The sequence below is a fragment of the Heterodontus francisci genome, unplaced genomic scaffold (genome assembly GCF_036365525.1).
Source record: "Heterodontus francisci isolate sHetFra1 unplaced genomic scaffold, sHetFra1.hap1 HAP1_SCAFFOLD_102, whole genome shotgun sequence".
In the NCBI taxonomy this organism is placed as follows: domain Eukaryota; kingdom Metazoa; phylum Chordata; class Chondrichthyes; order Heterodontiformes; family Heterodontidae; genus Heterodontus; species Heterodontus francisci.
The window spans coordinates 4,982,282-5,006,828 of record NW_027140380.1 but is presented as its reverse complement, the minus strand read 5'-3'; positions in this window follow the sequence as shown (position 1 = coordinate 5,006,828).

Below are 24,547 nucleotides of genomic sequence, written 5' to 3'. Positions count from 1 at the left end.
GGTCGAGTTGTGCGGCCCTGCCGTTTCAGAGCGAACACCACATCCATGGCAGTGACCGTCTTGCGCTTGGCGTGCTCAGTGTCGGTGACCGCATCCCTGATCACATTCTCCAGGAAAACCTTCAACACCCCGCGAGTCTCCTCACAGATCAAACCCGAGATCCGCTTGACCCCGCCACGGCGAGCCAGGCGGCGGATTGCTGGTTTGGTGATGACCTGGATATTATCAGGAAGCACTTTGCGGTGACGCTTTGCTCCGCCTTTGCCTAGTCCTTTCCCTCCTTTACCTCTGCCAGACTTTCTTTTTTTAACTTCCAAAATATACTTTATTCATAAAAATCTGTAAAAAAAAAACATTACAATACAGTTCCAAAAAGCACCAAGTCAAACAATACAAAGAGTGGAAAGGAGATCAGTTTCCTTCAATACAGGAGTGAGTTGCCTCACAACCCTTCCATTTCATTTCTCATGCCATGTACATTTTACAGCAACCAAAAATTTCTGGCTACAGTTCGAGGGGTTTCCCATGGATCCAGCCCCTCAGTTCACTATGGTGGGGGGACCTTACACAGTGGTCTTTCCCCATTGAGCCTTTGCTGCAGCTGCCCCAAGCTTTAGTGCGTCCCTCAGCACGTAGTCCTGGACCTTGGAATGTGCCAGTCTGCAACATTCGGTGGTGGGCAACTCTTTGCGCTGGAAGACCAGCAAGTTTCAGGCAGAGCAAAGAGCATCTTTCAACGAATTGATAGTCTTCCAGCAGCAGTTGATGTCTATCTCGGTGTGCGTCCCTGGGAACAGCCCGTAGAGCACAGACCCCTGTGCTACAGAGCTGCTTGGGATGAACATCGACAAAAACCATTGCATCTCTTTCCACACCTGCTTTGCAAAGACACATTCCAGAAAGAGGTGGGCAACCGTCTCTTCCCCATCACAGCCACCTCGAGGGCATTGTGCAGAGAGGGTGAGACTTCGGGCGTGCAGGAAGGATCTGACGAGGAGGACTCTTCTCACCATCAGCCAAGCTACATCTTAGTGCTTGTTTGAAAGTTCTGGTGATGGGGCATTCCGCCAAATGACTTTGGAAGTCTGCTCGGGGAACCATCCGACAGGATCCACCATCTTCTTTTCCCGTAGGGCCTTGAGAACATTCCGTGCAGACCAGTGCCTGATGGATTGGTGGTCAAAGGTGTTTTTCCACAGAAACTTTTCCATGAAGGATAGGTGTTACAGCACAGTCCAACTGGATGGAGCGTTCCACGGCAATGCGACCAGGCCCATCCTTCGCAACACTGGGGACAGATAGAACCTCAGCACGGAGTGACACTTGGAGTTTGTATACTGGAGGTCTACACACAGCTTGATACAGCCACACACAAAGGTAGCCATCAGGATGAGGGCGATGTTGGGTACATTTTTCCCGCCTTTCTCCAGAGGTTTGAACATCGTGTCCCTCGGGACCTGGTCCATTTTGGATCCCCAGATGAAGCGTAAAATGGCTCAGGTGATCACCACAGTGCAGGAGTGCAGTATGGGCCAGACCTGCACCACGTACAGTAACCTGACACAATGGAGAGAGATCGCTGTTCCCACATGTTCAGCTTATGTTGTACCCTGGTTACTCATTCCTCCCAGGTTTTGGTGCACGCCCCGGCCCTTCCAAATCATACCCCAGCACCTTCAGGTTGTCTGACCTAATGGTGAAGGGGACAAAGGATCGGTCAGCTGAGTTCCCACAGAACATGGCCTCGCTCTTGCTGTGTTTAACATTGGCTCCCGAGGCCAGTTCGAGCTGGTCACAGATGCTCATCAGTCTGCGCACAGGCAGCGGATTCAAGCAGAAAACGGCGACGTCATTCATGTACAGGGAGGTTTTAACCTGAGTGCCTCCACTGCCTGGGATTGTTACCCTTCTGATACTCGCATTCTTCCTAATAGACTCAGAAAAGGGTTCAATACAGCAAACAAAGAAGACAGGGGAGAGAGGACAGCCCTGCCTGACTCCAGATTGGATTGAGAAACTTTCTGATTCCCACCCATTGATTGAGACTGCGCTCCTGATATTTGTGGAGACCAGTTTGATCCAATTGCAGATTCCCTCCCCAAACCCCATTTTGGAAAGTACGTCCATCATGTAGGTGTGCGATATCCTGTCAAAAGCCTTCTCCTGGTCCAGGCTGATGAGGCAGGTGTCCACCCTCCTGTCCCATACATAGGTGATCGTATCCCTGAGTAGCGCAAGACTATCAGAGATCTTCCTGCCTGGTAGAGTACAGGTCTGATCAGGGTCAATCACCAACTCCAGAGTAGATTTGACTCGACTGGCAATGACTTTTGACAGAATCTTGTAGTCGATGTTAAGCAATGAGATGAGCCGCCAATTTCTGATTTCTGCCCCCTCCCCCTTCCGCTTGTAGATGAGGGTGATGATGCATTTCCTCATGGACCATACTCTGGTATACTGCCAGACTTTTTTTTTAAATTTCCAAAATATACTTTATTCATAAAAATCAGTAGAAATTACATTCCCAAACAGTTTAAAACAGCATCAAGTCAAAAAATACAAACAGTGCAAAGGTGATCAGTTTCCTTCCATATAATCATGAGTTGCCTCACAACTCTTCCATTTCATTGTCATGCCATATACATTTCTACATTTACAGCACACAAAATTTTCCCGAGACGGTTCGAGGGGTTTCCCATGGATCCAGCCCCTCCGCTCAGCTTGGTGGGGGGACCTTACACAGTGGTCTTTCCCCATTGAGCCTTTGCTGCGGCTGCCCCAAGCTTAAGTGCGTCCCTGACCACGTTGTCCTGGACATGGAATGTGCCAGTCTGCGACATTCGGTGGTGGACAACTCTTTGCGCTGGAAGACCAGCAAGTTTCGGGCAGACTAAAGGGCGTCTTTCACCGATTTGATAGTCCTCCAGCAGCAGTTGATGTTGATCTCGGTGTGCGTCCCAGGGAACAGCCCGTGGAGCACAGACTCCTGTGTTATCGAGCTGCTTGGGATGAACCTCGACAAAAACCACTGCATCTCTTTCCACACCTGCTTTGCAAAGACACATTCCAGGAGGAGGTGGGCGACCGCCTCTTCCCCACCACAGCCACCATGATAATTCTTGCCTCAAATCAGTGCACAATAAAAGAGACTGATTCCGTCAGCTTCCTTTTTTTTACAGGCCGCCCGGACCTGGCTGAGAAAGGCAGAGTGAGAGCACGGAGGGGAGGAGACAAGAGTGAAGATTAAACAGAGAGCGAGAATGAAGGAGACACCCAGAGTGACAGACAGAGAGAGAACGGCCCCTCATCTTTCAGCTCCACTTCCAGTTTCCTCCGGGTTGCCAATTTCAAACCCTTTATTAACAGTAGAACCGAAACCCAGCTCTCCACGCAAACTCTTCCAGACTCAACCTTCATAGTCAAGGCTTTCCAGAAAGCCAGAGTTTTTAAATATGGTCCCGCAACAATTAACACTCAGTAATATTCCCACCTAAACACAGTCCATTCTATACGAAGAAACCTCCTCAGTAACATCACCATTTCCACACACATCCGCTTCCAGCAGTTTACAGCACCTTACTGCAGCTGTTTGGGGAATCTCCTGTGTTAAGATTGGAGTTGGAAAGCGGACTTTACCCGGCAGTGTTATTGTCTCACACTGAATCTGCTAGACATCCTGTTCTCTTATTGCGAGAGAGAAAGCACATATTTAGGAAATGTTCATTTGAAATGATCTCTATTGAGAACGAGCCCGGCCGTGGGACAGGTATTCCAGTGCAAAGAGCTGTCCATGACCGAGTGTTGCAGACTGGCACATTGCAACATCCAGGACTATGTGCTGTGGGACGGCATTAAAGCTTGGGGAAGCCACCATGGAGTCTCAATAGAAAAGGGACAGTCTAAGGCCCTAGTGCAGCGAGAGGCTGGAACCTGTGTAAAACCCCTCGGGCTGTTTGCACCAGAGAATGTTTGATGTGTAATGTAAATACTGTAAATATAACCTGTGCAGGCAGGGATAGTGAGATACCTCATGTACTTTATTGAAAGAAACTGATCTGTATTGTACCTTATGTAATATTAAAATTGAACTGCTTTGCAATGTAATTGCACAAATTTGATGAATAAATTGCATATTGTGCAAAAGAAAGCAGCTTTCCTGTCAATACGCACCTTGTCTCAGGGCACAACTTTCCTGTGATCTTGTCACACCCAACTTCGCTCTATATCTTCTGACACACATACTTTACAGTCTGTCATTTCCAAAAACAAGCATTCTAAAATCAAAAGACCTTTTGTTTATTTCTCCTTTCTTTTCATTTCTCCTCTATTCTTCTCAATCACTCCCTTCAACAGTCCTATTCAGATCAAGGTGGAATGTGAATAGTGTCACAACTCACCTCTGACACTATTATTACCCTTCTCTTCTCTTGTCTTATTCAATGTGAATGTTTTATTCACCAGTCTGTTGCTGTTTTACACTCTTGCCATGCCATCTGGTATTGCATCCATCTGAATTCTGTGCTTTCATGGCCTTACATATCTTTTCCTCTTCCGAATGATTTGTTTGCTTCAGTTCCATTCAACCAGGCTGGACCACAGGGAAGCTTAGAACAAAGAACAAAGAACAGTGCAGCACAGGAACAGGCCATTTGGACCTCCAAGCCTGCGCTGATCTTGATGCCTGCCTAAACTAACACCTTCTGCACTTCCGGGGCCCATATCCCTCTATTCCCTTCCTATTCATGTGTTTGTCAAGATGTCTCTTAAACGTCGCTATCGTATCTGCTTCCACCACCTCCCCTGGCAGCAAGTTCCAGGCACTCACCACCCTCTGTGTAAAAAAACTTGCCTCGCACATCCCCTCTAAACTTTGCCCCTCGCACCTTAAACCTATGTCCCCTAGTAACTGACTCTTCCACCCTGGGAAAAAGCTTCTGACTATCCAATCTGTCCATGCCGCTCATAACTTTGTAAACCTCTATCATGTCGCCCATTCACCTCCGTCGATCCAGTGAAAACAATCCGAGTTTTTCAAACCTCTCCTCATAGCTAATGCCCTCCAGACCAGGCAACATCCTGGTAAACCTCCTCTGTACCCTCTCCAAAGCCTCCATGTCCTTCTGGTAGTGTGGCGCCCAGAATTGCACGCAATATTCTAAGTGTGGCCTAACTAAGGTTCTGTACAGCTGCAACATGACCTGCCAATTTTTATACTCTATGCCCCGACCGATGAAGGCAAGCATGCCGTATGCCTTCTTGACTACCTTATCCACCTGCGTTGCCACTTCCAGTGACCTTTGCCTTGGACGGGTCCACGTTGGTCCATTACATTCAGAATCACCTCCTTGAAATAACTCCATAGTACAACGACAGTAACCACACAGAATCTGCTTCAAACACTCCTGCACATTTTATCTGTTCTGACTGTCAACACCTCCAGCTCTTTTGTTTCAGTGGAACCCATCAGGTTTGTATAGGCTCCTTCTATTCTGAAAGCTGTAGCACTGGTTCAGGGAATTCAGCCCTGTTTCTCTACTCTAAAGGCTCAGCCATGCTTGATCTGCGTGGTATTTCGCTTTTATTGCAACGTTACAAGACCTCCAATCCTCTGGAAAACGATGGTCAGACCTTCCACTATTTCTTCCCTGGCTTCTTTCAACAGCCTGGGGTACATTTCATCTGGTCCTGGTGATTTATCCACATTCAAGGATGCTCATTCCATTAAGACTTCCTCTCTCCTTAAGTTATCACGTCCAATACTTCACACTCCTACTCCTTCATAACAATATCTGCATCACCTTCACATTTGAGAAGACAGTGATGTATTCATTAAGGATATTGGCAACATCTTCCACTCCGATACAAAGGTTACATTTTTGATCTTTTCTGTGCCCTGCTCTTTGCTCAGTTGCCTCTGACTCGAATGTTTTGATGCAACATCTTTGGGTCCATGTTATTTTGTTTGTCTATGTTCTTTCCTGCTCTTTTTTTGTTTTTCACCGCTGCTCCCAAACGCCTCCAGTGCAGTCAAAACGCAACGTGTCAGAAGTGGGATTTGAACCCACGCCTCCAATGGAGACTGCGACTTAAACGCAGCGCCATCCTGACCGCCTGCCGGATATTATCAATGCTAAGGAAATTATTCATTCTTTGTGAAAGTATTTGTGAGATTGTGGAAATGTCTGGAAGAGGAAAGACCAGCGGGAAAGATCGGGCCAAGGCCAAGTCTCACTCCTCCCGGGCTGGACTGCAGTACCCGGTGGGCCGTGTTCATAGGCTCCTGAGAAAGGGCAACTATGCTGAGCGTGTGGGTGCCGGAGACCCGGTCTATCTGGCTGCTGTGCTCGAGGATCTGACTGCTGAAATCCTCGAGCTGGCCGGCAACGCGGCCCGGGACAACAAGAAGACCCGCATCATCCCCAGACACCTGCAACTGCCCGTCCGCAACGACGAGGAGCTCAACAAGCTGCTGGGAGGGGTGACCATCGCTCAGGGCGGGGTGCTGCCTAATATCCAGGCCTTGCTGCTGCCCAAGAAAACCAGCACTCAGAGCTCCCAGAAAAAGTAAAGCGGCCAAAATGTCATCCAATAACCCAAAGGCTCTTTTCAGAGCCACCCACAGTCTCTGTGAAAGGGCTGGTTACTGTCAGGAGGGAGTCAGTGATGGAGTTATTGTCACAGTGGATTGACCTGTTTCACATCTGTCCAGCTGTGTTTTCAGTTCCCTCTCTGGATTTCGCTCTGTTTCTCTGCTCACACATCTCCCCCTCCAGTTAAGTGAAGAAGTGAACTACAGGGTGTCAGAATCAACAATTTAATAAATCCTGCTGCCTTCGATTTGATAAATCCCGAGATTATCCCGGTACATTAACGGGAACTGGTTCGGAGCTGCTGAATTAATTTAATAATGGAAGTGTTCGGGTTAATTCTCTTTTTTATTTGGACAGTTTGAATTGTGTTTTTTTTTTCTCTCTGGTGATCTGAGCGCCGCTTCTCAATGAGAATCTGCTCCCAGAACAGAGTAAATGCAGGAAGAAAGAGGCCATTCTCGGGCTGTGTGTTTCTCTCCTAACCTGATCTGTTTAGACCGCACTGTTCCCAGAGGACGGAATCAGTGAGAGTTGTGCACACACAGGAGCTGAGTCCACTGCAGCGCTTTAATATGTACCTTCTCCCCGGCCCTCCCTCTTCTCCGGACACAAAGTTGTTTGTTCCCCCGGCGGCGGGGTAGAGTCGGGGATTCTCTCCCCGCAGTGTCAGTGTCTGCAGCCCCGGGGAACTGGCGGTTTCAGTCAGAGTGACCGAGCTACCTGACAGGACTCTCCCCCTGCATTTGTGAACTGAGACTACACCGAACACATCTCCAGTTAGAGTGAGGGCCGGACATCCTTCTGTTTTATTACAAAGAGTGGGGAAAGGGCTGAGTGGAGCGGATGTCAGCGAGTCACCAGGGATCCTGGATTTACTCCAAATCATTTCCATGTGGAATCTGCAGGCGGGGCCGGGCCAGGGATCATTTGATCAGGGGATCAGCTCTTTCCTGAGAGATGTGGGTGGCTCTGAGAAGAGCCTTTGTGTTCAGATGTTTACAAGTTTCCCGCGCTCTTTCACTTCTTTCCAGACCCTGCTTTCTGAGCCTTCGCTGCTTTCAGCTTGACCTTGCTCTTCGATGTCTGCACTTTCTTCAGCGCCTTTCTGCCCGCCGCACTCTTGTCTTTTTTGACCTTCTTCGCAGCAGACTTTTTCTGAAGCGCTGCTTTCTTCACCGCCTTATTTGGCGTTGCCGCCGCCTTGCTGCTCGTTTTCTTGGCTGTTACTTTCTTTGTTGTCACTTTCTTGGCTGCTGGTTTCTTCACCAATGATTTCTTGTCTGCTGGTTTCTAACGAAGGATTTCTTGTCTGCTGGTTTCTTCACTAAAGATTTCTTGGCTGCTGATTTCTTCACTAAAGATTTCTTATCTACTGGTGTCTTCACTAAAGATTTCTTAGCTGCTGGTTTCTTCACTAAAGATTTATTGTCTACTGGTGTCTTCACTAAAGATTTCTTAGCTGCTGGTTTCTTCACTAAAGATTTCTTGTCTGCTAGTTTCTTCATGAAAGATTTCTTGTCTGCTAGTTTCTTCATGAAAGATTTCTTGTCTGCTGATTTCTTCACTAAAGATTTCTTGTCTGCTGGTTTCTTCACTAAAGATTTCTTGTCTGCTAGTTTCTTCATGAAAGATTTCTTGTCTGCTGATTTCTTCACTGAAGATTTCTTGTCTGCTGGTTTCTTCATGAAAGATTTCTTGTCTGCTAGTTTCTTCATGAAAGATTTCTTGTCTGCTGATTTCTTCACTAAAGATTTCTTGTCTGCTGGTTTCTTCATGAAAGATTTCTTGTCTGCTGGTTTCTTCATGAAAGATTTCTTGTCTGCTAGTTTCTTCATGAAAGATTTCTTGTCTGCTAGTTTCTTCATGAAAGATTTCTTGTCTGCTGATTTCTTCACTAAAGATTTCTTGTCTGCTGGTTTCTTCACTAAAGATTTCTTGTCTGCTAGTTTCTTCATGAAAGATTTCTTGTCTGCAGGTTCTTCATGAAAGATTTCTTGTCTGCTGGTTTCTTCACTAAAGATTTCTTGTCTGCTGGTTTCTTCATGAAAGATTTCTTGTCTACTGGTGTCTTCACTAAAGATTTCTTGGCTGCTGGTTTCTTCATGAAAGATTTCTTGTCTGCTAGTTTCTTCACTAAAGATTTCTTGTCTGCTGGTTTCTTCATGAAAGATTTCTTGTCTGCTAGTTTCTTCATGAAAGATTTCTTGTCTGCTAGTTTCTTCATGAAAGATTTCTTGTCTGCTGATTTCTTCACTAAAGATTTCTTAGCTGCTGGTTTCTTCACTAACGATTTCTTGTCTGCTGGTTTCTTCATGAAAGATTTCTTGTCTGCTAGTTTCTTCATGAAAGATTTCTTGTCTGCTGATTTCTTCACTAAAGATTTCTTGTCTGCTGATTTCTTCACTAAAGATTTCTTGTCTGCTGGTTTCTTCATGAAAGATTTCTTGTCTGCTGGTTTCTTCATGAAAGATTTCTTGTCTGCTGGTTTCTTCATGAAAGATTTCTTGTCTACTGGTGTCTTCACTAAAGATTTCTTGGCTGCTGATTTCTTCACTAAAGATTTCTTGTCTACTGGTGTCTTCACTAAAGATTTCTTGGCTGCTGGTTTCTTCACTAAAGATTTCTTGTCTGCTGGTTTCTTCATGAAAGATTTCTTGTCTGCTAGTTTCTTCATGAATGATTTTTTGTCTGCTGGTTTCTTCACTAAAGATTTCTTATCTGCTGGTTTCTTCACTAAAGATTTCTTATCTGCAGGTGTCTTCGCTAAAGATTTCTTGGTTGCTGGTTTCTTCACTAAAGATTTCTTGACTGCTGGTTTCTTCACTAAAGATATCTTGTCTGCTGGTTTCTTCACTAAAGATTTCTTAGCTGCTGCTTTCTTCACTAAAGATATCTTGACTGCTGGTTTCTTCACTAAAGATTTCTTGTCTGCTAGTTTCTTCACCGTCTTTCCCACTTTTCCCTGGGTTTTCCTTCTTGCTGATTTTGAAGGAGCCGGAGGCTCCCTGTCCCTTGCTCTGCACCAGGGAGCCTTTGTTCACATTCCTCTTGATACTTTGCTTGATCTGGGTCCTGAGCTTCTCCACATCGACACCGCTGCTACCCAGAGCCTTCTTTATGGCGGCCAGGGACATCCCCTTGCGATCGCTGAAAGCCGGCACAATCTTAAGGATCTGTTCGCCCAACGGGAGACCGGCTGGCTTGTTCCGGGGAGCCGCCTTCTTCTTCTTGGGGGTCTTGACTTGGGCGGCGGCGGCGGCTGGAGGAGCCGTTTGGGCGGCTGCACTATCGGTCATGTCCGGGACTCTGCACAAATTCTCTCTGTCAATGTGAACTGGGTCAGAAATGAAGCCGGTGATGGTGGCACAGAGCAACTTCAAGGCAGAGAGAGGACGGGGCGGAGACAAGCTGCTGTCAGCTCCCGGCTCCTGCTGTCTCTCTGTGTTTCTCTCTCCTCACAAACTCTCCAATTCCATTGAAATTCAGAGACTCCAGACTTCCAGACGAGATCTTTCCTGTCTCTCACTCCAGTATGTTTGCTGTTGAAAAGCTTTCACTCGGATTGAGGACTCCATTTTCCATTTCACCTGGTTTTATTGCTGCACTGACCGCCCACTCTCACCCCTCGCTGACATGTTCTCTACTTTTCAACTGAAATCTTGAAGTCAAAAAAAAATGATCCCGGATTCCCACTTTGGGGCTGAGCAGGGAGCAGGGCGGTTCTTTGACTGGAAAATCATTTGATTTTACACAAGAATGACTCTGAAATCCGGCGATGAGAGCGGACCCACAAACACAGTGGCTTCAGACTAACCCGCCCTCCCCTTTAATACAATCTCTCTTCCACAATATTCACATCTGCATATTCTCAGGACAAACTGTTCCCTGAATGTAGAGTTCCCAGGAAAGGTTTTCCCCTCCGCTCGGTCTGTGCTGTGGATTCTCGGGGGTGAGTTGTATTTTCTCAGCTCAGTCAGTGTTAAACAGTCTGGGGCCGGTGCTCCGAATATTGTCTGTTAACCAGAGTCCGCTACAAGAGCCAATCACAGTTGTGGCTTTTTTTATTCGTTCATGGGATTTGGGTGTGAGTCCAGAACCAGGGGTCATAATCTAAGGATACGGGGTAAACCTTTCAGGTTGTCCTTTCTCTCTCTGCCCCTCTCTCTCTGCCGACACCCACCCCCGGTCTCCTCTCTCCCTCTTATTCTCCTCTCTCTTTCTCCCTCTCTCTGACAGTTGCAGAGAGCGAGAACTCTCAGCTTTATGGTTAGTCTTTTTAAAAAAATCGCTGCCGTCAGTTTCACAGCTGACAGGTGCTTTGAGCAGAGACAGCACTTCCGAAACTCGGACAAGCTCGGGTTTTTCTGGAGGGCTTTTAAATGAAATCAGAACTGCCGGAAAGCTCCGAACTTGTCCGAGGTTCTGAAACGTTGGCTCTGCTCTCAGGACCTGTCAGCTGTGAAACTGACGGCTGCGATTTGATTGAAAGTCAGACTGGTCTGGAAGAAGAAGCCAATGGGAAATTTCTCATCCCTGAAATTATCAGTCACGGACCGAACTGTTTTAACGTGGACACTGGTGTCCATGTACAGACATGTTGCCAACCCCTGTTCTTCACACAGACTTATCAATCACACACTGATCAACGCCAACAAATAATTTGACTTTTTTATTGAAGACTGACAATACTATATACAATTTACAGGAGAGGATCACAGGCACATCTTACCGGGGATCATCCCATCTCCTCCTCTGTCACATACTGTATGACATCACTTCCTGAAGTGATGATGCACACACCAATTACCAATTCCTTGAAACAAAGAGTAGGCATAAATGGGCCATTTTCTCATTGGCAGGATGTGACTGGTGGAGTGCCACAAGGATCAGTGCTTGGGGTTCAATTATTTACTATCTATATTAATGACATGGAGGAGGGGGCAGAGTGTAATATATCCAAATTTGCTGATGATACAAAAATAGGTAGGGCATGTTGTCATGAAGACATAAGGAATCTGCAAGGGGATATAGATAGGTTGAGTGAGTGGGCAAAAACCTGGCAGATGGAGTTTAATGTAGGAAAGTATGAGGTCATACACTTTGGTAGGAAGAATCAAAATGCAGACTATTATTTAAATAGACAGAGACTCCAAAAAAGAGGGATCTGGGTGTTCTTGTGATTGAAACACAAAATGTTAGCATGCAGGTGCAGCAAGTAATTAAGAGGGCAAATGGAATTTTGGCCTTTATTGCTAGGGGGTTGGAGTTTAAAAATAGGGAAGTCTTGTGAAAGCTGTACAGGGTGTTGGTGAGGCCACACCTGGAGTACTGTGGACAGTTTTGGTCCCTGTATTTAAGAAAGGATATATTGGCATTGGATACAGTCAAAAGAGATTCACTCGGCTGATTCCTGGGAGAAAGGGGTTGACTTATCAAGAATGGCTAACAAGTTAGGCCTTTATACATTAAAGTTTAGAAGAATAAGGGTGATCTTATTGAAATGTATAAGATTCTGAGGGGGCTTGACAGGGTAGATGTTTCCACTAGTGGGGGAATCTCAAACTAGGTGACATAGTTACAGAATAAGGGGACAGTCATTTAAAACTGAGATGCAAAGGAATTTCTTCTCTCAGAGGGTAGTGAATGTCTGGAATTCTCTACCCAGAGAGTTGTGGAGGCTAGATCACTGAAAGCATTTAAAGAGGAGGGAGATAGATTTTTGAAAGATTGGGGAGTTGAGGGCTATGAGGAGCTGGCATGAAAGAGGAGTTGAGGTCTGGGGCAAATCATCCCTGATCTTATTAAATGGTGGGGCAGGCTTTGGGGACTGAATGGCCTACTCCTGCTCCTATTTCTTATGTTCTTATAAGGGGGCTACAAAGAGATGTAGATCGGTTAAGTGATTGGGCAACAACCTGGCAAATGGAGTAAAATGTGGGAAAGTGTGAAATTGTCCACTTTGGCAGGAAGAATAAAAAAGAAGCATATTATCGAAATGGTGAGAGATTGCAGAGCCCTGAGATGCAGAGGGATCTAGGTGTCCTCGTGTATGAATCGCACAAGGTTAGTATGCAGGTACAGCACGTAATTAGGAAAGCGAATAGAATGCTCGTGTTTATCGCGAGGGGAATTGAATACAAAAGTAGGGAGGTTATGCTTCAGCTATACAGGGCATTGGTAAGACCACATCTGGTGTACTGTCTACAGAACTGGTCTCCTTATTTAAGGAAGGATGTGAATGCATTGGAGGCAGTTCAGAGAAGGTTTACTGGACAAATACCTGGAATGGTGGGCTGTCTTACAAGGAAAAATTGGACAGGCTTGGCTTGTATCCACCAGATTTTAGAAGAGTAAGAGGCAACTTGATTGAAACACATAAGATCCTGAGGGTCTTGACAGGGTGGATGTAGAAAGGATGTTTCCCCTTGTGGGAGAATCTAAAATTAGGGGTCACTGTTTAAAAATATGGGGTCGCCCATTTAAGACAGAGATGAGGAGAATTTTTTTCTCTTAGAGGGTTGTGAGTCTTTGCAGTTCTCTTCCTCAAAACGCAGTGGAAGCAGAGTCTTTGAATATTTTTAAGGCAGATGTAGATAGATTCTTGATAAGCAAGGGGGTGGTCAGGGGTAGCTGGAAATGTGGGTCATCAGTTCAGCTATGAAATTATTGAATGGCGGAGCAGGCTGGAAGGGCCGAGTGGCCTACTCCTGCTCCTAATTCATATGTTCGTATGCTTGTATGTTTGTATAAAGCCCAAGATGCCATATATTTTACTACTACTCTCTCAATATGCCCTGCTACCTGCAAAGATCGATGCACATGCATCCCCAGGTCCCTCTGTCCCTGAACACTCTTTAGAACTGTGCCATTAAGCATACATTGCCTCTCCCTATTCCTTCTGTCAAAATGCATCACCTCACACTTAACAGTATTAAATTCCATCCGTCACCTCTCTGCTCATTCTGCTAGCCTATCTATGTCCTATTGCAGGCGGTTCATATCATCCTCACTGTTTGCCTCACCTCCAAGTTTGGTATTGTCAGCAAATTTTGAGATTCTGTTCCGTATTCCAAGATCCACATATTTTATACATAGCAAGAAAAGCAGTGATCCCAGCACTGACCCTCGGGGAACACCACTGTCGACCATCCCCTAGTCTGAAAAGAAACCATTTACTACAACTTGCTTGTTTCTGCCCTTAATCCAATTTTTTAACCAATTGGACACTGACCCTCCTATTCCATGAGCCTCAATTTTGTTAACCAGCCTTATATGTGATACCTTATCAAATGCTTTCGTAAAATCCATAGAAACAACATCCACTGCATTTCCTTCATCAAACTTCTCTGCTCCTTCATCAAAAAATTCAATTAGATTAGTGAAGCATGATCTGCCTTTTACAAATCCATGCTGGATATCCTTAATTAACTCAAACTTCTGTAAATGTCCATTGATATTTTCCCTGATTATCATTTCTGAAACCTTACCCAGCATTGATGTTAAATTAACTGACATGGAGTTGCTTGGACTGTCCTTACACCCTTTCTTGAATAAGGGTGTCATTTGCCACTCTCCAATCCCCTTATCCAGGGAAGATTGGAAGATTATGGCAAGCCCTTCCTGGAGGAGTCTGGACATGCAAGGACTCAACTACCAGCAAGCGTATAAAGCAAGACCCAGGCTCAGGGCCTTCAGTTACCTCTGGAGGGGAGTCGGAGAGGCAGCGAGTGGATCCTGTGAGGAACCACAGTTCAGGAAAGATGAGAAGGTCATTGTGAAGGGACAGAGGAGATTAAGTTCAAGGTTTACCAGCTTATAAGCAAGTGCAGAGACAAGGAACGGTGCTGGGGCAAATAATAGGAAGCTGTGATCGGTTGGAAGGCAGGAGTGATTAAATGACAGAAGAGATGATGGTGCAAGGCAAAAGTTAGGGAAACAACAACTAACATTTGGCCAGCACAGATACCAGGAGTGGGGTTTGAACACACACAGACATATATTCATTGGATTTTAAGTCCAGCACCTTAACCACTCAGCCCTCCTGGTTCATTAACCCGTTGATGAAAATGAAATTTAATGTGATCCGGGTGACATCTGGCCTTTTACAATATACAATTATGACTCCTCTCCGTTGCTAAATTGGACGCTTCATTACTTATGAACCTCAATCGGATCACCCCTCAGTCTAGGTTTCTCTAAGGTGTAGGGTCCCAACTCTTTTAGTCTAACTTGATAACGAAGATAAAAGCAAAATACTGCGGATGCTGGAAATCTGAAACAAAAACAAGAAATGCTGGATTCACTCAGCAGGTCTGGCAGCATCTGTGGAAAGAGAAGCAGAGTTAACGTTTCGGGTCAGTGACCCTTCTTCGGAACTCCGAAGAAGGGTCACTGACCCGAAACGTTAACTTGATAACGAAGATGTCTTACACTGGGAATTAGTTTAATGTCTCTCCTTTGTACCCTGTCAAAAGCCTCAATATCACCCATCATGTGAGGAGACCAAGACTGGATACAATATTCCAAGTGAGGCCTGACCAAGGTTTCATTAAAGGACAAATTCGGGACATCTCAGATACTGAAGGAGTCCGTGTCCAGAAGCAGCAAGACCTGGACAACATTTCGGCTTGGGCTGCTAAGTGGCAAGTAACATTCACACCACATAAGTACCAGGCAATGACCATCTCCAACAAGAGAAAATGTAACCATCTCCCTTTGACGTTCAACGGCATTACCATCGCTGAATCCCCCCCCCCCCCCCACCATCAACATCCTGGGGGTAACCATAGACACAAGCTTAACTGGACCATTCATATAAATACTGTGGCACCAAGGGTAAAACAGATAGTGAGAATTCTGCAATGAATAATTCAGCTCGAGGCACGAGCTGAAATGCACATTAGGAGAGCTGGAAAAATGGACTGGTCAGGTGTGCAGAAAAGTGGCAAATGGAATTCAACTTGGAGAAGTGTGAGGTGATGCCTTTGGTGAGGTCAAACAGAGCAAAGGAATACACAATTAATGGGTGAATACTGAGAGGTCTAGAGGAAGTGAGGGACCTTGAAGTGAATGTCCACAGATCCCTGAAAGTAGCAGGACAGGTTGATAAGTTGGTGAAGACGGCTTATGGAATCCTTTCCTTTATTAGCCGAGGTATAGAATATCAGAGCAGGGAGGTTATGCTGGAACTGTATCAATCATTAGTTAGGCCACAACTTCAGTACTGTGTGCAGTTCTGGTCACCTCATTACAGAAAGGATGTAATTGCACTAGAGAGGTTACAGAGGAGATTTACGAGGATGTTGCCAGCTCTGGAAAAATGCAGCGATGAGGAAAGATTGGATCAGCTGGGGTTGAATAGAGGAGGCTGAGGGGAGATTTGATTGAAATGTATAAAATTGTGAGGGGTCTGGATAGAGTGGATGGGAAGGCTCTATTTACCTTAGCAGGGAGGTCAATGACTGAGGGGCATAGATTTAAAGGGATTCGTTGAACGATTAGAGGGGAGATGAGGAAACGTTTTTTCACCCAGAGGGTGCGAGGGGTTTGAAACTCACTGCCGATAAGGGTAGTTGACGCAGAAACCCTCAACTCATTTAAGAGGAGTGTGGATGTGCACCTCAAGTACCTGAACCTGCAGGGCTACGGTCCAAATGCTGGACAATGGGATTCCGCTGGGTTGCCCGATTTTTGGCCTTCCTGTGCTGTAAACTTTCTATGTTCAATGATTCTATGCAGACACAGTGGGCCGAATAGCCTCCTTCTGCACTGTAACAATTCTGTGATTTTTGACTCTCCAAAACTTGTCCACCATCTGCAAGGCACAAGACAGAATGAGTGCAGCTCCAACAATACTCTAGAAACTCAACACTGTTCAGGACAAAGCAGCTGCCTTGATTGTCACCCCATTCACCACCATAAACATTCACTCCCTTCACCACTGACGCACAGTGGCAGTAGTGTGTACCATCTACCAGATGCACTGCTGCAACTCACCAAGGCTCCTTCGAAAACACCTTCCAAACCGAAGACCTCCACCACCTTGAAGGACAAGGGCTGCAGATGCATGGAACCACCACCATCTGCAAGTTCCCCTTCAAGTCACACACCATCTGATCTGCAACCATATCGCTGTTCATTCACTGATGTTGGGTCAAAATCCTGGATCTCCCTTCCTAACAGCACTGTGGGTGTACCTACATCACATCGAGTGCAGCAATTCAAGAAGGCAGCTCACCGCCACCTTGTCAAGGACAATTAGGGATGGGTAACAAATTCTGGCCTTGCCAGTGTCGCTCACATCCCATGAAAGAATATGCCCCATCTTATATGCAATTATCCTCTGAATGCAGCCCAACCCTCTATTTGCTCCAGCTATCACTTCACAACATTGCTGCTGTACCTTTCGAGATCTGTGCACCAGAACATCCAGATCTCTGCTCAAAATTATTTTATTTCTCCACCTGCTTTAATGTTTTTCCCTGAAGGGTGTATGAATGTTGAGCATTCGCCCTGTCCGCATGAATAACACTGCACTTACCCAAATTAAACATCATTTACCAGTCATGAACCCAATCTCCCAACACATTAAGCTCAGCCTGAAACAGTCGAGCATCGTCTACAGTCTGAACACTCGCACAGATCTTCAAATCATCTGTAAATTTACAGATGGTGCCCCCTACACCTACATCCAGATCATTAATAAAAATAATAAAGAGCAACAGACCCAACACCGATCCCTGTGGGACACCACTGGTAACTGGTCTCCAAACAGATCCAGATCCATCTGTAACTACTTTCTGTCTACGTCGTGCCAGTCAGTTCCCAATCCAGATCAATATATTACCACTGATAACAGGGACTTTAATCTTATAGAGAAGCCTCTTGTGTGGAACCTTATCAAAATCTTTTGGATGAGATCATCTAATTAAACTCAGGCCGAGGATTCGGCCTAGGCCTGTCCTGCTTTGTGTGTGGGTCTCAGGACGACACAAGGTGAGATCAGCTCACTGAGCACAGGCCCTTCCTGCTCTATATGGTGCTCAGTACCTCACCAAATGAGAATAACTAACACACCACATGCCAGGGAGCCTCGGCCCGTCCTCCCCTGATTGTGGTTCAGTGCCAACCAGGTCAGATCAGCTAATTCAGCACAGGCCGGAGATGGAAGCTGGATCTTTCCTGCTCTGGGGGCTCCGTACCATACCAGGTGTGATGAAGTAATATACCACAGGCTGGGGATGGAGCCTGAGATTTTCCTGTTCTGTGTGGGGCTCTGTACAACACCGTGTGAGATAAACTATCATCCCTCAGGCTGAGGAAGGAGCCTGGGCCCATTCTGTTCTGTGTGGCTCCTACAACATTGGGTGGGTTCAGTTCACTGAACACAGGCCATGAATACAACCAGGCCCTTTCCTGCTCCATGTGGCTCAGTATCACACCAGGTGACATCAGCGAACACAGCACAGGTGGGGCTGGGGCTGGAGCCTGGGCCTGTCCTGCTCTGTGGGCTCAGTACACAACCCGTAAGATGAACTTTTTTCAAAAGACTTCAGTGTATTTCACTCTGTGTCCAACACTGTGAGGCAGCTTTCTGTGTTCTGAAGAGTGTAATTTATTGACTGGTCTCTTGGATCTTGGAGCAAACAGGGTGACAGACAGAGGTCTGTGTGCAGAGGGTTTGGAGGTGAGCTCTGATTCCTAACCCTTTCTGGATTGTGAGGAATAAAGAATGAATGAGAGAGAGAGAATGTGGGAGAAGGGATGATGGAAGAATTTGTCCGTGAACCTGATTAAAAGTGGCTCAAACGCAAGATAATATTAAGATATCAAGAGCAGAACATTAACATAATCTGAGCTCCGCGATCTGGTCGGGTCCCATTCCCCTGAAGTGAGGAATGAACGGGTGGGGAAATTCCGCCTGGAGTTATATTTGTCTCCAATGAAGATGAGTTCACAGTGAGGATGGAATAGCTCAGTTGGGAGAACACTAGATTGAAGAACCAGGATACAATCCCTGGTTTCATCAGTTTTAATTTGGTGTCTCCTTCATTTTAAGTAGAGAGAATCAGAGGGGAGATTTTCCACTCTTGACCCCATGGGCTGAAATTTAAACTAACGGTGCGGCTCTCGGCAGAGGCACCGGAAGCGGTTGTCGTCACCACATGAATGAAATGTGGCCGACCGACTCCGATCACGGAGCAGCCGACCAATTAATGAAGGGGAGGCGTGGGGCCCATGTAAACAAGGACCAGAGGCAGGGAACGAGGTGCCGATGGCACCGACATCTGACACAACGGCAGGTGCTGGCACCACATTTAAAGGGCTGCCAGCCCTGCATTCACTGCTGCCTGGTTTAAAGGAGTGTCTTCCTGAGAGCCCTCTGCTGTCCCAGGACCAGTTCTGCTGCCTCTGATGCCCCAGGACCCGTTCTGGAGCTGAATGCGAGCATGCCGTGACCATGGTCCCACGGTTTAGCAATGCCTCCCTGCAGGTTCTCCTCCAGGTGGCAAGAGAAAGGTGGAAGATCCTCTTCCCCAGGGATGGGAGGTGGACACCTGTCCACCTGACCAAGCAAAACTGGCTGGAGACAGTAGGTGAGGTCAGCAGCCATGGGTTCACCCCCAGGACATGGATCCAGTGCAGGAAGTGGGTCAATGACCTGATCCAGGTTGCTCAGGCGACAACTCAAAACACTTTGGACCTTTTGGACATTGCATGTGGCAGAGTGAGAGGGAATGTTTAGTGGAAAGGGAGTGACCACCCAGTCATGTGTATTGGGGAAGGGCAGCAGGAGAGGCACACGTCAGTCATTATATAACCTCACACAGTCCCTCAACAGGTGCCGCATGCAGGAGGCATATGTGTGTCCACATCATGGACTGCTGGACTATCACCATCAGAGATGTTGCGCTTGTCCCAGCTGGGAGACTAACTTTGTTTATCATAGTGGCTGCAGGAGAAGACATCCCACAATTGGAAAGAGCGTGTCAAGACTGGCGGTGGAGTGCCTTATCTCCATGTCCTCCTCCCGATGGAGGAGGAGGCCATGGAACAGGCAGGGCAGCAAAGCAGCTGCTCCATAGCTGATGGAGAGCCAGGGGAATCTACCCAAGAGAGTGAGTGAACATCTCCTGGGGCACAAGGGAGCATCTGCTGCAAAGGAGCCACACTGCTCATCTGTTCACCACTGCGTCAATGGAGCTGCACAGTAGGGGTGGTTGGAATGTCACGATGGGCAGACCCTAACCCTTCAATGTCCCTGTTTTCTCATGAAGGCCCGGATGAACGACAAAAGCAAAGAGCTGGAGAGACTGGGAGACAGCCGGACACATCTGAGGAGGAGGAGGGAGCCTCAGATGGTGCACCATCACATCATTCCCCTGCACCCTCCACCAGAACAGAAACGCTCACGCAAACTGATGAGCACATCACAGACAGGCCCGGGCAGCTGACGGAGGCTGTGTTAGCCGAGGCCACTGACAGTTGGTGGTCTGTGGGAGGCCAGGCCCACACTGAGCCCCAGGCTGATGACATGCCTCTGGTGTCACCAGCAACACGGGAAATACCGCAGCTGCAGCGAGAGGTCAGGTAACATCTGGCAGAGTTGCCAGAGGCTATGTGTACCCAAACAAGGATGGTGGAGGAGTCCATCCAGGTCTTGTGTGCTGCACTGTCTCTGATGGGGGTGTGTCTGGCTTCCTCCATTGAGAGATTGGTGACACTCATGGAGAGCCAGATCCAGCCGATCAATCAGTGGCTGCCAGAGATGTTCGCAGACCTGCACTCCATCACTTTGTCCATGAGCTCCATCCAGCGGTGACAAGGTGAGAGGGGGGACGAGGCACCTGAATTCTCCACCAGGTCCACGTCCCTCTCAGGTCAGCAGGGAGGTACAAGTGTGTCTTATAAGGGGGAGGAGCAGCTGGCTGCTACATCTGGGGTCTCCTCTCAGGGTGCTCCTGGTGTGGACAGTAGCTCCAAAGCCCCTCTGCCAGTGACACCAGTGATGCCAGTGCCTCCATCATCCTCGATGACAGAGGGGGGTCCCTGTACCTGTGCAGGAGGCCCTCAGTGTGCCGGGGCCCTCCAGGCCTCAGGCAGCCAGAGGACGGCCACCAATGTCATCCCAAGCCATGGGGCAGCAAGGTCAGCAGCCTGTCTCCACCTCAGCTGACAGAGCAGGGGGAGCACCACGTAGGAGCACCCGGAAAAGATTTAAGAAGAGCACCTAGATTCACTGAGGGGTTCACGGGTGAATGTACATTCCAGATGGATAGGGTTGTGTTTGGTGTCACACAGAATAAAGAAATGATGTTCTCTCACTCTGTCTCCTCCTAATTGTTGATGCCCTTTGGGACTTCATTTAAACCCTTCCTCCCAAGGGGCTGGAAGTGAGGGACCAAGCCCTGAGTTCACAAAGCTTCGGCCTTGCCACTGTGCGATATGTACTTGGGCGCTGTAGTGCAGAAGGAAGGAGGTGACAACAGGGCTGATCAAAGCTAAGACTTTATTGACTTGGTTCCAGAAGGTGGTAAGGCTCAAAGGAAACGTGAATGTATAAGGGTGTCTCGTGTCTCCCTTGTGTGTATCTCATGGTGGCTTTCCTGCTGTGCCTGAGGTTCTTCATCTGGCACTGCCTGAGCAGCATCCTCCTCCACATCCTCATCATCAGAGGAGACATCACACTCCATGATCTCCTCACGAGTCAACACCTCACCCCTCTGTAATGCCAGATTGTGCTGTGCACAGCAAACCACCGCGATATACGAGACCCTCGCCGGCACATACTGAAGGACTCCACTGGAACAATCCAGGCGCTTCAATCTCATCTTCAGGAGACCAATGGCCTCCTTGATGGTCACTCGGGTTGACCCGCAGCAGGTTTTGTACCTCTCCTCTGCATCCTTGTGTGGATTCCTCACAGGCGTCAGTACTCATGTCCTCACTGGGTTGCCCTTGTCTCCAAGGATCCATCTCAGAAAGCGCATGGGGCCACGGAAAAGTTCTGGCACCTGCGACTGCCTTGGTATGCAGGCGTTGTGGCTGCTTCCAGGGATTTGTGCACACACCTGTAGGATCCATTTGTGATGGTCACAGACCAGTTACACACTGAGCAAATGGAAGCCCTTCCTGTTGAAGGCTGCTGGCTGGTCTGCAGGAGCCTTGATGGTCACATGGGTGCAGTCAATGACACCCTACACCTGGGGAAATCCAGCGATGGCCCTGAATCCTATAGCCCTCTTAGCGTGACTGATTGGATCGATGTGCACATAGTCACCGGCCCTCCTGAAGAGGACATTGGTGACCTCCTTGATGCACTGATTCACCACAGACTGTGAGATTCCACACATATCTCCAGTGGATCCCCGCAATGATCTGGTCATCCAGAAGTTCAGTGGCACAGTGACCTTCAGTGACAACGGCATCAGGTGCCCACCAAGTCCCATGGGGCACAGCTGCATCATGGCAGAGAGATCAGTGACAACCTCCGTGGAGAGGTGCAGTCTGTGGAGACACTGTCACTCGGACATCTGTAGGTAGTTGAACCTTGGCTGACATGTTCCTCTGCCTCCTTCTCCAGCCTCCTGTTCGAGGCTGGCCTTCCTGTGGGCACCCAAGCTGCTGTGGTGTCCCTGCTGGTGCCTGCCCTTCCCTCCCTCCCTCTCTACTCCTCCTCAATGGGAGCCTCGAATCCAGGGTGAATGAGGCCCATGAACAGGTTGCCCCTCCCTGATTGCAAGGCCTTCACAGTAAACAACACACAGCCACATTTACCTCACTCTTTACCCACTCACATTTACCCTCATTGAGGTGGCACTGCCTCAATGGCACCCTGGTGTAGCTCCCCCTGCAGAGCTGGCACATTGGCCCAAACTCCTGACAGTGTTTCCGGATGCCCTTTCCCCCTCCACCCTTGCTGCCAAGTTACGCTACCTCACCCGACAGCTTCCCAGTGAAGCCAACACTCAGCTCCCACCTCCCAGTCACCTCCTTTAACCAGGCGAGGCTCTGAAGCCCCGTGGTTCCCGTGTGCTATTAGTTCAATTGGATCCAGTGAATAAAATTGCTGACAATTGGACTCAGAAATACTTGAAATGCCTTCTTGCCGTGTGAATGTGCGAAGTCTGCCCTCCATGTCATCCGCCGACAGAAAAATCCATTCCAATGTATTCCATTCCAATTGGCCATTCTCAATAAAGTGTCAGGAATGAAGGTCAGAGGAACAGACCAGGCTGGAAACACAGAAAGAGTGAGGAGAAGCTGGTGTGAAAAACATAGATTAAACAACAGGCTTGTTCAGTTGGTTTGCGTCTGGTGTTTAGAATATCCGGAATCTGGGTTCACTTCCCTTCCAACTCAGCGAATTGTATCAACATTATGTTCATAAAACCACAGACTGATACCCAAAGAAGGAGACCATTTGGTCCATTGTGTCAGTGCTGTCTCTTTGGTTGTGCGATCCAATTAGTCCTGCTGCTCAGCTTTTTCCTGTAATCCGTACATTTTTCCTTCCAGTATTTATCCCAATTGCTTTTCAAAGTTACTACTGAATCTGCTTTCAAGTCCTGATCAGACAGTGCATTCCAGATCACAACACATCACTGCATAAAAAATCATTCCTCATTTCGCCTCTGGTTCTTTTCTCAATCACCTGATAAATACATCCTCTGGTTACTGACCTTTTTGCCACTGGAAACAATTTCTCCTTATTTAACTTATTGAAAACCTTCTTGATGATGTCACATACTAGACTGCCAGTAAAACTGAAGCCCATGTAATAAAAGGGACAATGACAGCATGCATGTGAAGTTAGCAGACTGATAGGAACATAGAAGCAGGAGTAGGCCATTCAGCCCATTGAGACCACCCCGCCATTCAATATGATGATGATTGATCATCCACTTCAATGCCTTTTTCCCACACTATCTCCATATCCCCTATGTCATTTGTATTTAGAAATCTGTCAATCTCTGCTTTAAACATACTCAATGACTGAGCTTCCACAGCCCTCTGGGGTAGAGAATTCCAAAGATTCACAACCCTCTGAGTAAAGAAATTTCTCCTGGTCTCTGTCCTAAGTGGCTTTCCCCTTCTGTTGAAATTGTGTCCCCTGGTTCTAGATTCCTCAACCGGAGGAAAAACTTCATCTACCCTGTCTATCCCTTTCAATATTTTGTAAGTTTCAATGAGATCACCTCTCATTCTTTGAAACTCAAGAGAATACAGGCCCAGTTTCCCCAGTCTCTCTTCAGAGGACAGTCCTGCCATCCCGGGAACAAGTCTGGTGAACCTTCATTGCACTCCCTCTACAGCAATGATATCCTTCCTAAGGTAAGGGGAACAAAACTTCACACAGTATTCCAAACTGCAGACCAACCAAGGTTATATACAATTGAAGCAAGACTTCACTACTCCTGTACTCAAATCCTCTTGCGATAGAGGCTAACATATCATTCGCCTTCCTAATTGCTTGCTGCACCTGCATGTTAGCTTTCAGTCACTTATTGACAAGGACACCCAGGCCCCATTGTACATCTACACTTTCTAATCTCTTACCATTTAAGAAATAATCTGCACATCTGTTCCTCCTACCAAAGTGTATAACCTCACATTTATACACATTATATTCCATGTGCCACTTTCTTGTCCACTCACTAAGTCTGTCCAAATCCCCTTGAAGCCGCTTTGCATTTTCCTCACAACACACATTCCCACCTAGTTTTGTGTCATCTGCGAACTTGGAAATACTACATTTGGTCCCCACATCCGAATCATTGATGTCTTTTGTGAACAGCTGGGTCACAGTGTAGTGGTGAACAGTTGTATTTCTGTCTGGAGGAAGGTTTACAGTGGGTTCCCCATGGTTCCTCATAACTTCAGACTGGAAAAGCTGGGGTTGTTCTCCTTGGAGCAGAGCAAGTTCAGAACAACTTTGACAGAGTTAGAATCAAGGA